Below are 9,816 nucleotides of genomic sequence, written 5' to 3' on the forward strand. Positions count from 1 at the left end.
AACTTTGTCAATATAATTGAAACCCTCTCAAGCCTCAATAAATATATCTAATCAACCACAATAAAAATGAATTCATCACCGCGTGGCAAGCCAAGGTTTTGAACTCCACCTACACAAAACTATGTAAAATTATAACCACCTATTGGTCGCAAATTTCCTCACCAGCTAGCTTTGCAGCAATTGAGGCATACATTCACAACTCCATCCCCAACACTGCTCATGTCATGTACAATAGTTCCTTGATTGATGTCATCTATAGTTGGTCAGCTCTAGGTTAGTATTCAGAAGGATGGAATTCAGGATTTGGAGTTCGATGTGTGACTTAAAGTAAACTCAACACAATATTACGCAACATTTTCTTCAAATCCACAAAAATCCAAATCTAATTTGCAAAATCTACTCCCAAACACAGGGTTAAGGCATGAGTCATTATTAATCAGTAAAGATACAAGGCTAATAGTGTCATACTAGCACTACCCTAACACATTGTATATTGAACTCACACTAGTGTTCGATACCCAAACTTTAGTTAAGTTCATTGGGGAGTCTCTTAATAATATCCCTAATTGTTTATAAATTGCATCGAAATGACATTCCTGCATACAATCTTGATTAAAAAAACAAAGGCATCAAGGCAGTGTAACCCACACACATGACAAATTCAGGTGGCGAATGAATTAATAGTGGCCAAAAATAAAATAAAAACTTCAAAAATGGTTTCTGCACCTAAATTTGTTGGATTCCACACTATAAATACCAAGTGCTAGTTTGTAACCCTTAGTGCTGATAAGAAATTACATACCAGTTCTACCCTATTGGACACAAACCACTGAACAAAATAGTACCTAATAATAGAAGACAAACACATCCATACAATGTAAGAAAAGAACCATTCAAGCAATACAACAGCAACCATCAAAATCGAACATAAATAATGCATCAAATCAATTCATCAAATTACGACGTAATTCTTTCCATGCTAATTATTGATTCAATCCCCATTGAGTAAAGTCAGCTTAACAAGATAGTTGGCGATCATGGGGCATGCCCAAACTTTGTGCTCAATAAACACAAACAAATATTATTCTCGTATTTAAACAATTAATCAACCAAAAATAAGTAATACCAACAAATTAAATCAAGTCTGAATTTTCAGCTACAACAGCGTTTGATCTCAATAAAAGTTTAAATCATTCAAGTCATTCACAAATCAATTTTGATCATTCACAACATTCCCAAATCTGATTGAAATATTCACAGTACATAAAATCAAAAAATATATGCTTGAAAGTAAAAAGATAAAGGGAAAGAAGAACCTCAAGATTTTTTACAAGTTTCGACAACGTGCCTACGTCCTTGTGACAGCCACGGCGACTCGCGGGTGGTGGCTTGCGGCCGAGAGCAGGGGGAGAATGGGAGACAGGATTGCCGGAGCAAGAGGGGTGGCTTGCGGCCGAGAGTAGGGGGAGACCAGGAGAGAGGATCGCCAGAGCAGGAGGGGTGGCTTGCGACCAAGAGTAGGGGGAGACTAGGAGAGAGGATCGCCGGAGTAGGAGGGGTGGCTTGCGGCCGAGAGCAGGGGGAGACTAGGAGAGAGGATCGCCGGAGCAGAAGGGGTGGCTTGCGGCTAAGAGCAGGAGTAGACTGGGAGAGAGGATCGCCGGAGCAGGATGAGGCCAGGGGAGAGGAGGAGCTGGAGCAGTGGCTTGCGGCCGATCGAGAGCAGGGGGAGACTGGGAGAGAGGATTGCCGGAGCAGGAGGGGAAGAGGAGGAGCTGGCGCGGTGGCATGCATCAGAGAGCAGCGGGAGATCGACTAGGAGCTAGAGAGGTTCGCGGGAGTAGGCGAAGGGGAAGGGGAAGAAGCCAGCTGGAGAATGAGGGAAAATATCTCGTCGAAAGCAATAAGGGTTTTTGGGCATTAGCGATGGTTTTGAAACCATCAATACTACTATCCGTTTATTTTTTTTTTATAAATAACAAAGCATTAGTGACGGTTCAAATTCGTCACTAATATAGAACTTCGTCACTAATAAGACAATAATGGTGACGACTTTATAAATTCGTCACTAATATTCTGCACTTAAATTTTTTTATATTTTTTTTAAAAGGAAGTATTAGTGACGAATTTTTAGATTCGTCACTATTAGTCTCTTATTAGTGAGAAATATACAACATCGTCACTAATACTCTGAATTGAATTTTTATTTATTTATTTTGAAAAAAGAAATTATTAGTGACGGTTCCCAAATCCGTCACTAATACTATTAACCAAATTTATTTTATATTTTTTAAATAAAAACTAGCAGTGACGGTTTAAAAACCATCACTAATATCCTTTTATTAGTGGCGGATCTCTCAATCCATCACTAATACCCTTTACTTAATTTTTTAAAAATTTTTTTAAATAAAAAAACTAGTAATGACGGTTCAAAACCGCCACTAATACATCATTATTAATGACAGATATCCCAATCCGTCACTAATACCATTAACTAAATGTTTTTAATATATTCATAACTATTAGTAGTGACGGTTTGTTAATCGTCACTAATAAGTGACTTTTAGTGACGGATTAAATTCGTCACTAATACCGGAGAATCGTCGCTAATATTTTTTCGAAAAAATGTTCGCGCAAGAATTGTTTACCGCGCAGTTTTTAGTGATGAAAGTACTAGTGACGGTTTTAAAATCGTCACTAATAGTTTTGTATTAGTGACGACTGCTAAAACCGTCACTAATATTTACACTATTAGTGACAGTTCTGAAAAACCGTGACTAATACAACACTATTAGTGATGATTTTAAAACCATCACTAATACTTTCGTCACTAAAAACCCATTTTTTTTGTAGTGTCATCCATAGATACAGTACAAAAGATGAGGGTCTGACCCCGTAGGGTTCTTAGGCACCCTAAACACATCCAAACACAATCATATACGCAACGAAAAAAGTCATTCTATATATACATATGCAGTATCATACCAGATTCTATACAAGAGCAAAGACAGGCTCTATCATACAACGTACAACTGGGTGCCAAACATATCCCAAAATGGCAACCCATCAAAACACAGTCCTAACACTTACCCAAGCGTTAACCGCAGTACACCGGCCACTATACTCCTTACACCAGGACGCTAGTTTCGGTTACTCGAAGGACCTATAAAAATGTATGTACAGTAGGGGTGAGACACCTCTTAGTAAGGAAGAACACAAGTTATATCGGTGTGTGGCATTTAAGTGTTATCATGACATATTAACTTGCATAGTTCAATAATCAAAACAATCAAAACCAGTTCTAGTATTTTCACAAAACAAGCAATACAAATTTGGTGTCGTCACACCCTTTGGCTCGAAACCGGACTGTCTGGGGGTATTTCACACCCTTTGGTAAAAACTGGCAATCTAGTGATATTTCACAACCTTCGGTCAATGCCGACAGTCTGGTGATATTTCACACCCTTCGGCAAACGCTGGTGCCCTCGGTAACCTGGCATAACATCAGCGTTGAACCGGTGCAGATCTAGTGTTCGCACACCCTTCGGCTCGAAAGCCAGCCAATCTAATGGTATTGCGCACTCTTCGACAAAAGTCAGATTTTCAAACCTGGAACAATTTAGAACCCCGTTCCTATTTCACCAAGATACAACATTTGCATGCTCATATAACCAAACAAACCACACTCACTTGGTAATCTAAAATCACGGTTTTCCAAACACATATAATTTAAACAAGTCAAGGCACAGTCATCCCTATAACACAAAATAAATCAACATATACGTTTGGTTTTCAACAAAACTAGGGATGCAGCTCCTCGCCTCCTTTTTCCAAAACATGTAATCATGAAAAATTCATAGTTTTTTCCTTTAAATACCCCCAAATGAGTAGCCAAAACACACACAGGACCGTCAACCACAGTTCTACCGAGTCCGATTTCAAAAATAACCAATATAAACACAATTCCCCTTACCTTTTCCCCGAATAGCCAATCCTGAACTCTAAGGTCCCTAAACAGCGAATTGAGTTCCAAAACCTACAATCAATAGTACAGAATATACTCACAACACTGTTCCCTACACAACTACTGGATCAAAATTGAAAACCGAGCCCTACCTGGATTTTACGCCAAAACCCGAAAATCTCCGGAACGAGATTCCAATCCGTAGAACTTGTACAGAATCCTTCCACGATCCTCGTGGTAACTTCAGATTCACGATCCTCGCGACGATCGGCGAAGAAATCTAAAGAGAGGAAGTTGTTGACCTAATAAAGTTTACAATTCTTATTTTGATGATAACAAATCAATGATGTGTTTAATATGTTTCAAGTAAAAGTTTTTCAGGAAAGTAACAAAACTCAAGTGCATAAGGAAGTTTATGGATTACAAAGAATCCTTGAAGAACACAAAGTAAAGCTTATGGATTACAAAGAATTCTTGAAGAACACAAAGTAAAACTTATGGATTACAAAGAGTATGAGGAATAAAGTTATACTAGTGAAAAGCTCAAAGAAAAGATTGAAACAACAAAGATGATGGAAGAACAAGATTGAAGATTAAAGAATTATATTTTAGGATGTTCTTAATGTAAGTACTTCAAAGTTTAACTTCAAGTATAAATTGGTTTGAAGCTCTTAGAAATTCAAAAATATATTTTTATATATATACCCTAAAGAATATTTTCATAATCAATGAAAAGAAAAGTTTTTGAAAAAGAAAATTTTTTCAAAGTTTAAAGGGTCAAGCGACTGCCATACTAAGAAAGAAGTCTTTTTAAAAGTTAGTAGCTAGACAGGTGACTGCCTAAACCTGTCAGGCGTCTGCATGAACAAGCCAGGCGACTGCCTTGGTTCTGGCAGGCGACTACCAGCATTCTGTGTTGAAAGGTTGCTCTGTGACAGACGACTGCCACTCGAACGTTGGCATTAAATCTCTCAAAGGGAAGATCTTTTAAACCACATTTTTGGACATATTTATTTCAAAAGTGATTTTTAGGAATCTTTGGGAGTAATGGATGACTTATAAAACATCTATAAATAGTCAAAATCTTCAAAGGTTTAAAATGATCGAGTAATATTCAAAGGTTTTTGAAATTAAGCAATCTTCAAGGGTTTTCAAATCCAGCAATCTTCAAAAGTTTTCAGATCCAGCAATCTTCAAAGGTTTTTTAGATCAAGCGATCTTCAAGCATTCAAATTTCTCAAAGAATCTAAAACTCTCTTTTTAAATTACTAATTTGTTATTAATTTATACTTTGAAGCAAAGCTTTCAAAAATCAAAATCTTTCATTTTCTTTCAAAATTATTTGGTGATTCATACTAAGTATTGAACTTCAAATTTTTTATATTTGAATTACCTTGAAGTATCATTGAATTTATTATTGTACTAATCTACTCTTTTGTGAGAGTTTTTCCTTTGTACACAAAATCTCTTTATCTTAATTCTTTGACGATTCAGAGCTGTTGAATCGTTGGACCAAACAAGGGATTGTCGTTTGGAGAGGCAGGCTCTAGCCTAACAGAAGGAGTGGATGTAAACAAGTGTTGTTCCACCCGGTAACAGAACTGATATAGTAGAACCCTTTGGTATTTTTCCAAAGGCGAGGACGCAGACTGTGTTGAAGCCGAACCTCGTAAAAATTCTTGTCTCTTTCTCTCTACTTTATTTTTTACTTGTTATCATTGTATGGTTTAAAAGTGCAAGTTGCAAGTTTTTAAGTGAGAAAGAAACAAAGATACTTGAAACTTAGAAAATACGTTTTGATTAACAGTTTGCGGAAACCCAAAAGGGAGTACGTTGGTTAATCTGTAGAAATCTTGATCAAGAGAGTTACATTCTAAAAAGCTTATAGGGAAATTAACTAAAGCTCTAATATTATTGGTCGAGTGATTGAATTACTTTGATTTCATTATTTGACTTGTGAATTTAAATTTCAATATTTTTAAGTGTGATTATCATTTATATATTTTTGGTGTTAAAATCAAAAACTTAAAAATCATTAAAATTCAAAATAATCCAATTCACCCCCTCCCCCCCTCTTGGGAAGCTATTCCTTCTTTCAGAAATGTAGGGAGAGTTCTAGAGAGAGAGCAATAGATATTTGAGTTTTCTTAGTTACGAAGTCAAGAAATTCCTATTTATAGCCCCTTTTACTCAGGCAAACTCGTCGATGAGATGGTGTCCTCACCAACAAGGCTTTATAGTCCTCTCGTCGACAAGACGGAGAATTCGTCGACGAATCTTGATATCACCGGTTCCCGAAACTCCTCGGCTTCTCCTCGTTGACGAGCCTCTGAACTTTGTCGATGAGAGATGCATGGCCTTCATCGACGAATTCTGACTTCGTCAACGAAGCCTGTTCAAATACCAATTTTACCCCTCTCTTAATTATTTAAACCTATCTATCACGGTTCGGGTTCTTACAGTATCAAACCTGATGGACCAGATCAGTTTCAGAGTATGGTACCATAACTATTTTTGTCACGCCCTAAACCCGGAAATGGGCTCGAGGGGTGATTTTAGTAACCTAACCTATCACTGTATCATACAAAACACGCACGATACAGTAAAGAATGAGGGTCCGACCCCCGTGGGGTTTCCGTACACCCTATACACATTCACATACAAAACATATACGCAGCAGAAATTATTCTTTTATACATACATCGTACCACTGAGAGTCTATACAAAAGAATCAAGCTCATAATACAATATATCGATCCTACTAACCCAACACAGCAAGGATGCTAGTTCCGGTTAGTCGAAGTACTTGCAAAACATTTACGTACGAAGGGTGAGACACATCCAGTAAAAAAAAAAAAACGGAAAAAAAAAAAAGGCGAGTTCGGTTATATTGGTGGGTTGACCATATAAAGTGTATCATGACATAAACTACACAGTTCAATACATTTCCAATATTTTCAAAACATCACTCATGAATCAAGTCAACCCCGGTGTCATCATACCCTTTGGCCCGAAGTTCGTACAAACTTACAACAACGATGCCCCGCACAGTGCGAGCCCTAGGGCCCCTAAAAACACATGGTACCATCCCAGTACTAAACTGGTGGATCCACACCCTTCGGTGATCAGCCGTTACGGGCTCACTACCTCGAATATTAGTCGGAACTCCTTGCCACTGGTCGGTGATATTTCACCACCCTCGGATATAGGAGTCGGACACTCTTTCACGCCTGGAAACAATTCAGAACCCAGTTCCTATTTTTCATCTCATAAAACCACAACTCATGCATGTTCACATAACCAAACATTCAACATCAATTTGATAAATCTAAAAATCATGATTTTCCAAAAGTAAAGTTTAAACAAGTCAAGGCACGACCATCCCTATAACACAATATATATCATAATATATCCACGGTTTTCCAATGAAACCAGAGATGCAACCCAATGCCCCCTTTTTCTCAAAACTGTAGTATGAAAACCCCGTAATTTTCACTCGTTAGATTTCCCCAAATAGGTAGCCCAAACATACACAAGACCGTGAACCATAGTTCTACCGAGTCCGATTTCAAAAATAACCGACATAAACAAAATCCCCTTACCTTTCCCCAAAAATCAAACTACGAACTCTACGGCTCCTAAATAACGAATCGAGTTCCCAAAACCTATAAACGACAGTACACTAAAGACTCACGATTCTGTTCTCTACAGAACTACCAAGTAGAAATGAAAATCGAGCCTTACCTCGATTTTGGGTCAAGACTCGAAAATCTCCGAAACGAGATTATAATCCACTATTCTTGAAGAGAATCCTGCCCTGATCCTCGTAGTAATGTCAGATCATCAATTCCCGCGACGAACAACGAAGAAATCTAAAGAGAGAGTGTGAGGTTCGAGTTCCTAGAGAAAGAGAGAGAGGATTTTCATTTCTTAGCCCCAAAGCAACCCCAAAATATATTTAAAGCACCCTTGACTCAGCCAACCTCGTCGACGAGGTGACGTCTTCTTCAACAAGTTAACCAGGGAGTTCGTCGACGTGGCGGTGGCCTCGTCGATGAGCCTGAGATTTCAGATTTTCCAAAATCTCTCAACATCTCCTCATCGACAAGCCGCTGAGCTTTATCTCCGAGTGATAGAAGGGCCTTCGTCGACGAACTCGTCAACGAACTCTGGCTTCATCGACGAAGCTGCTCAAATTACCATTTTACCCTTCTTTCATTTATTTAATCCATATATCATGGTTCAGGTTCTTACAACCTCCCCTACTTATAAAAATTTCGTCGTAGAAACTTGTAATCTCTTATTCATGAACTCATTCACACAACCAAAAGCACATACTCAACTCTAGAAAGAACCAGCGGTCATTTACATTGTAGCCCCGTCACAATACATACACACCCTCACTTATGGCTACACATATCGTTTCGGGAGTTCACAATACCACACACTCTCCCAGAGACTAACCACATAACATCATACAACAGTTGAGTAATACACCCATAAAAAACTAACTCTACCATCAAAACCACAACTCAGAACAACTATGGATATTTCCAGCGTATCTCCGCTACCAATTCCCAAAAAGCTTCCTTAACCTCGTGATTCCGCCACAATACCTTCACTATCAGTATGTCCTTGGTACACAGCTTCCATGATGGTGTTTAAGACCTTTTAAATAGTTGATTAATTTTTTAGGACATGAGGTTAGTCTGTCCTTCTACCCTAATCTTCAATTAAAGAAATTTATGTCTAATAATTAAGTCCTCTATTGCCCTTTTGATGAGCTTAGGTGCTTACGAAAAGGTGACATGGATCCTTATGTCATCCTCTTTTGTCGTACTCAAGAGCAGAAAAGCAGCATTGCTTCAGGTGGGTCTTCAATCAGTTTGAATTTATGCCTAAGAAATTATAGAAGTAAAGTGAAAACAATTTTTGTTGATAGCTGGATTAGTGTACTTACAATAGGCATTAAAGCTATGTGCTTAATGGTAAAAGTGATCATTGTAATGTATATTATATAAGTTTGGTCATTGTTATGTACAAATGGCTGATACAGGGCAAGGGTCTCAGTCAGAATGGAATGAGAATTTTGTATTCACCATAATTGGTGAGGTCTTCGGACTCAATATAAATATCATGGACAATGATAGTGCTACTCAAGATGATTTTGTGGGAGAAGTAACGTGAGTTGCAATTTATTATCAATTGTTTCTCATTTTTTTTTTCTTTTTCATTTTATTATTTGCTCAAAGTACTGACGTAGTTGCATCCTACCTTTTTATACATTATACCTGTTGCTTGGCTTTTCACTTGTAAATATAGGATTCAAAGATTGTGAACCATAAGTGTTTGCACATTGCCGCTTGATCTGTGCACTATCTTAAATTTTTCATACCATCTAAAGTTTCAGTATAGTGCTGAGATTACTTTGACTAAGGGTGTTTAAAAAGGGGACTATTTAATGAAATCACATAATGACTGTTCTTTAGATTTTTCATTGCCTTCAATTTCAGAAAACACAAACAGTATAAGGGAAAAATCACATTCTCTAAATCATAAATGTCCTTATTGTAGAATGCATTATAGTCATTTAGTTTCAATGGGAGTTTTATCTCCCGTGAGTATTATTTTGTATAGCCTCTATTATTCTTGACTAGTTATTGTAGGAACTAAACAATAAATCAGCCTCTAACACTTGGCTTAAACATGTTCATTTGGCTTGGTGTACAAATGTGATAAGTTACTTGCAGTGTGTTTTACATCTTGTGAATTTGTATACAACTTGAAAAAATTATATGGAATGATTGTTCTTAATAATCTTGATTCTTGAAAGCACTTCCAACAGTTATGAA

This window comes from Malania oleifera, chromosome 1, assembly GCF_029873635.1.
Source record: "Malania oleifera isolate guangnan ecotype guangnan chromosome 1, ASM2987363v1, whole genome shotgun sequence".
NCBI lineage: Eukaryota > Viridiplantae > Streptophyta > Magnoliopsida > Santalales > Ximeniaceae > Malania > Malania oleifera.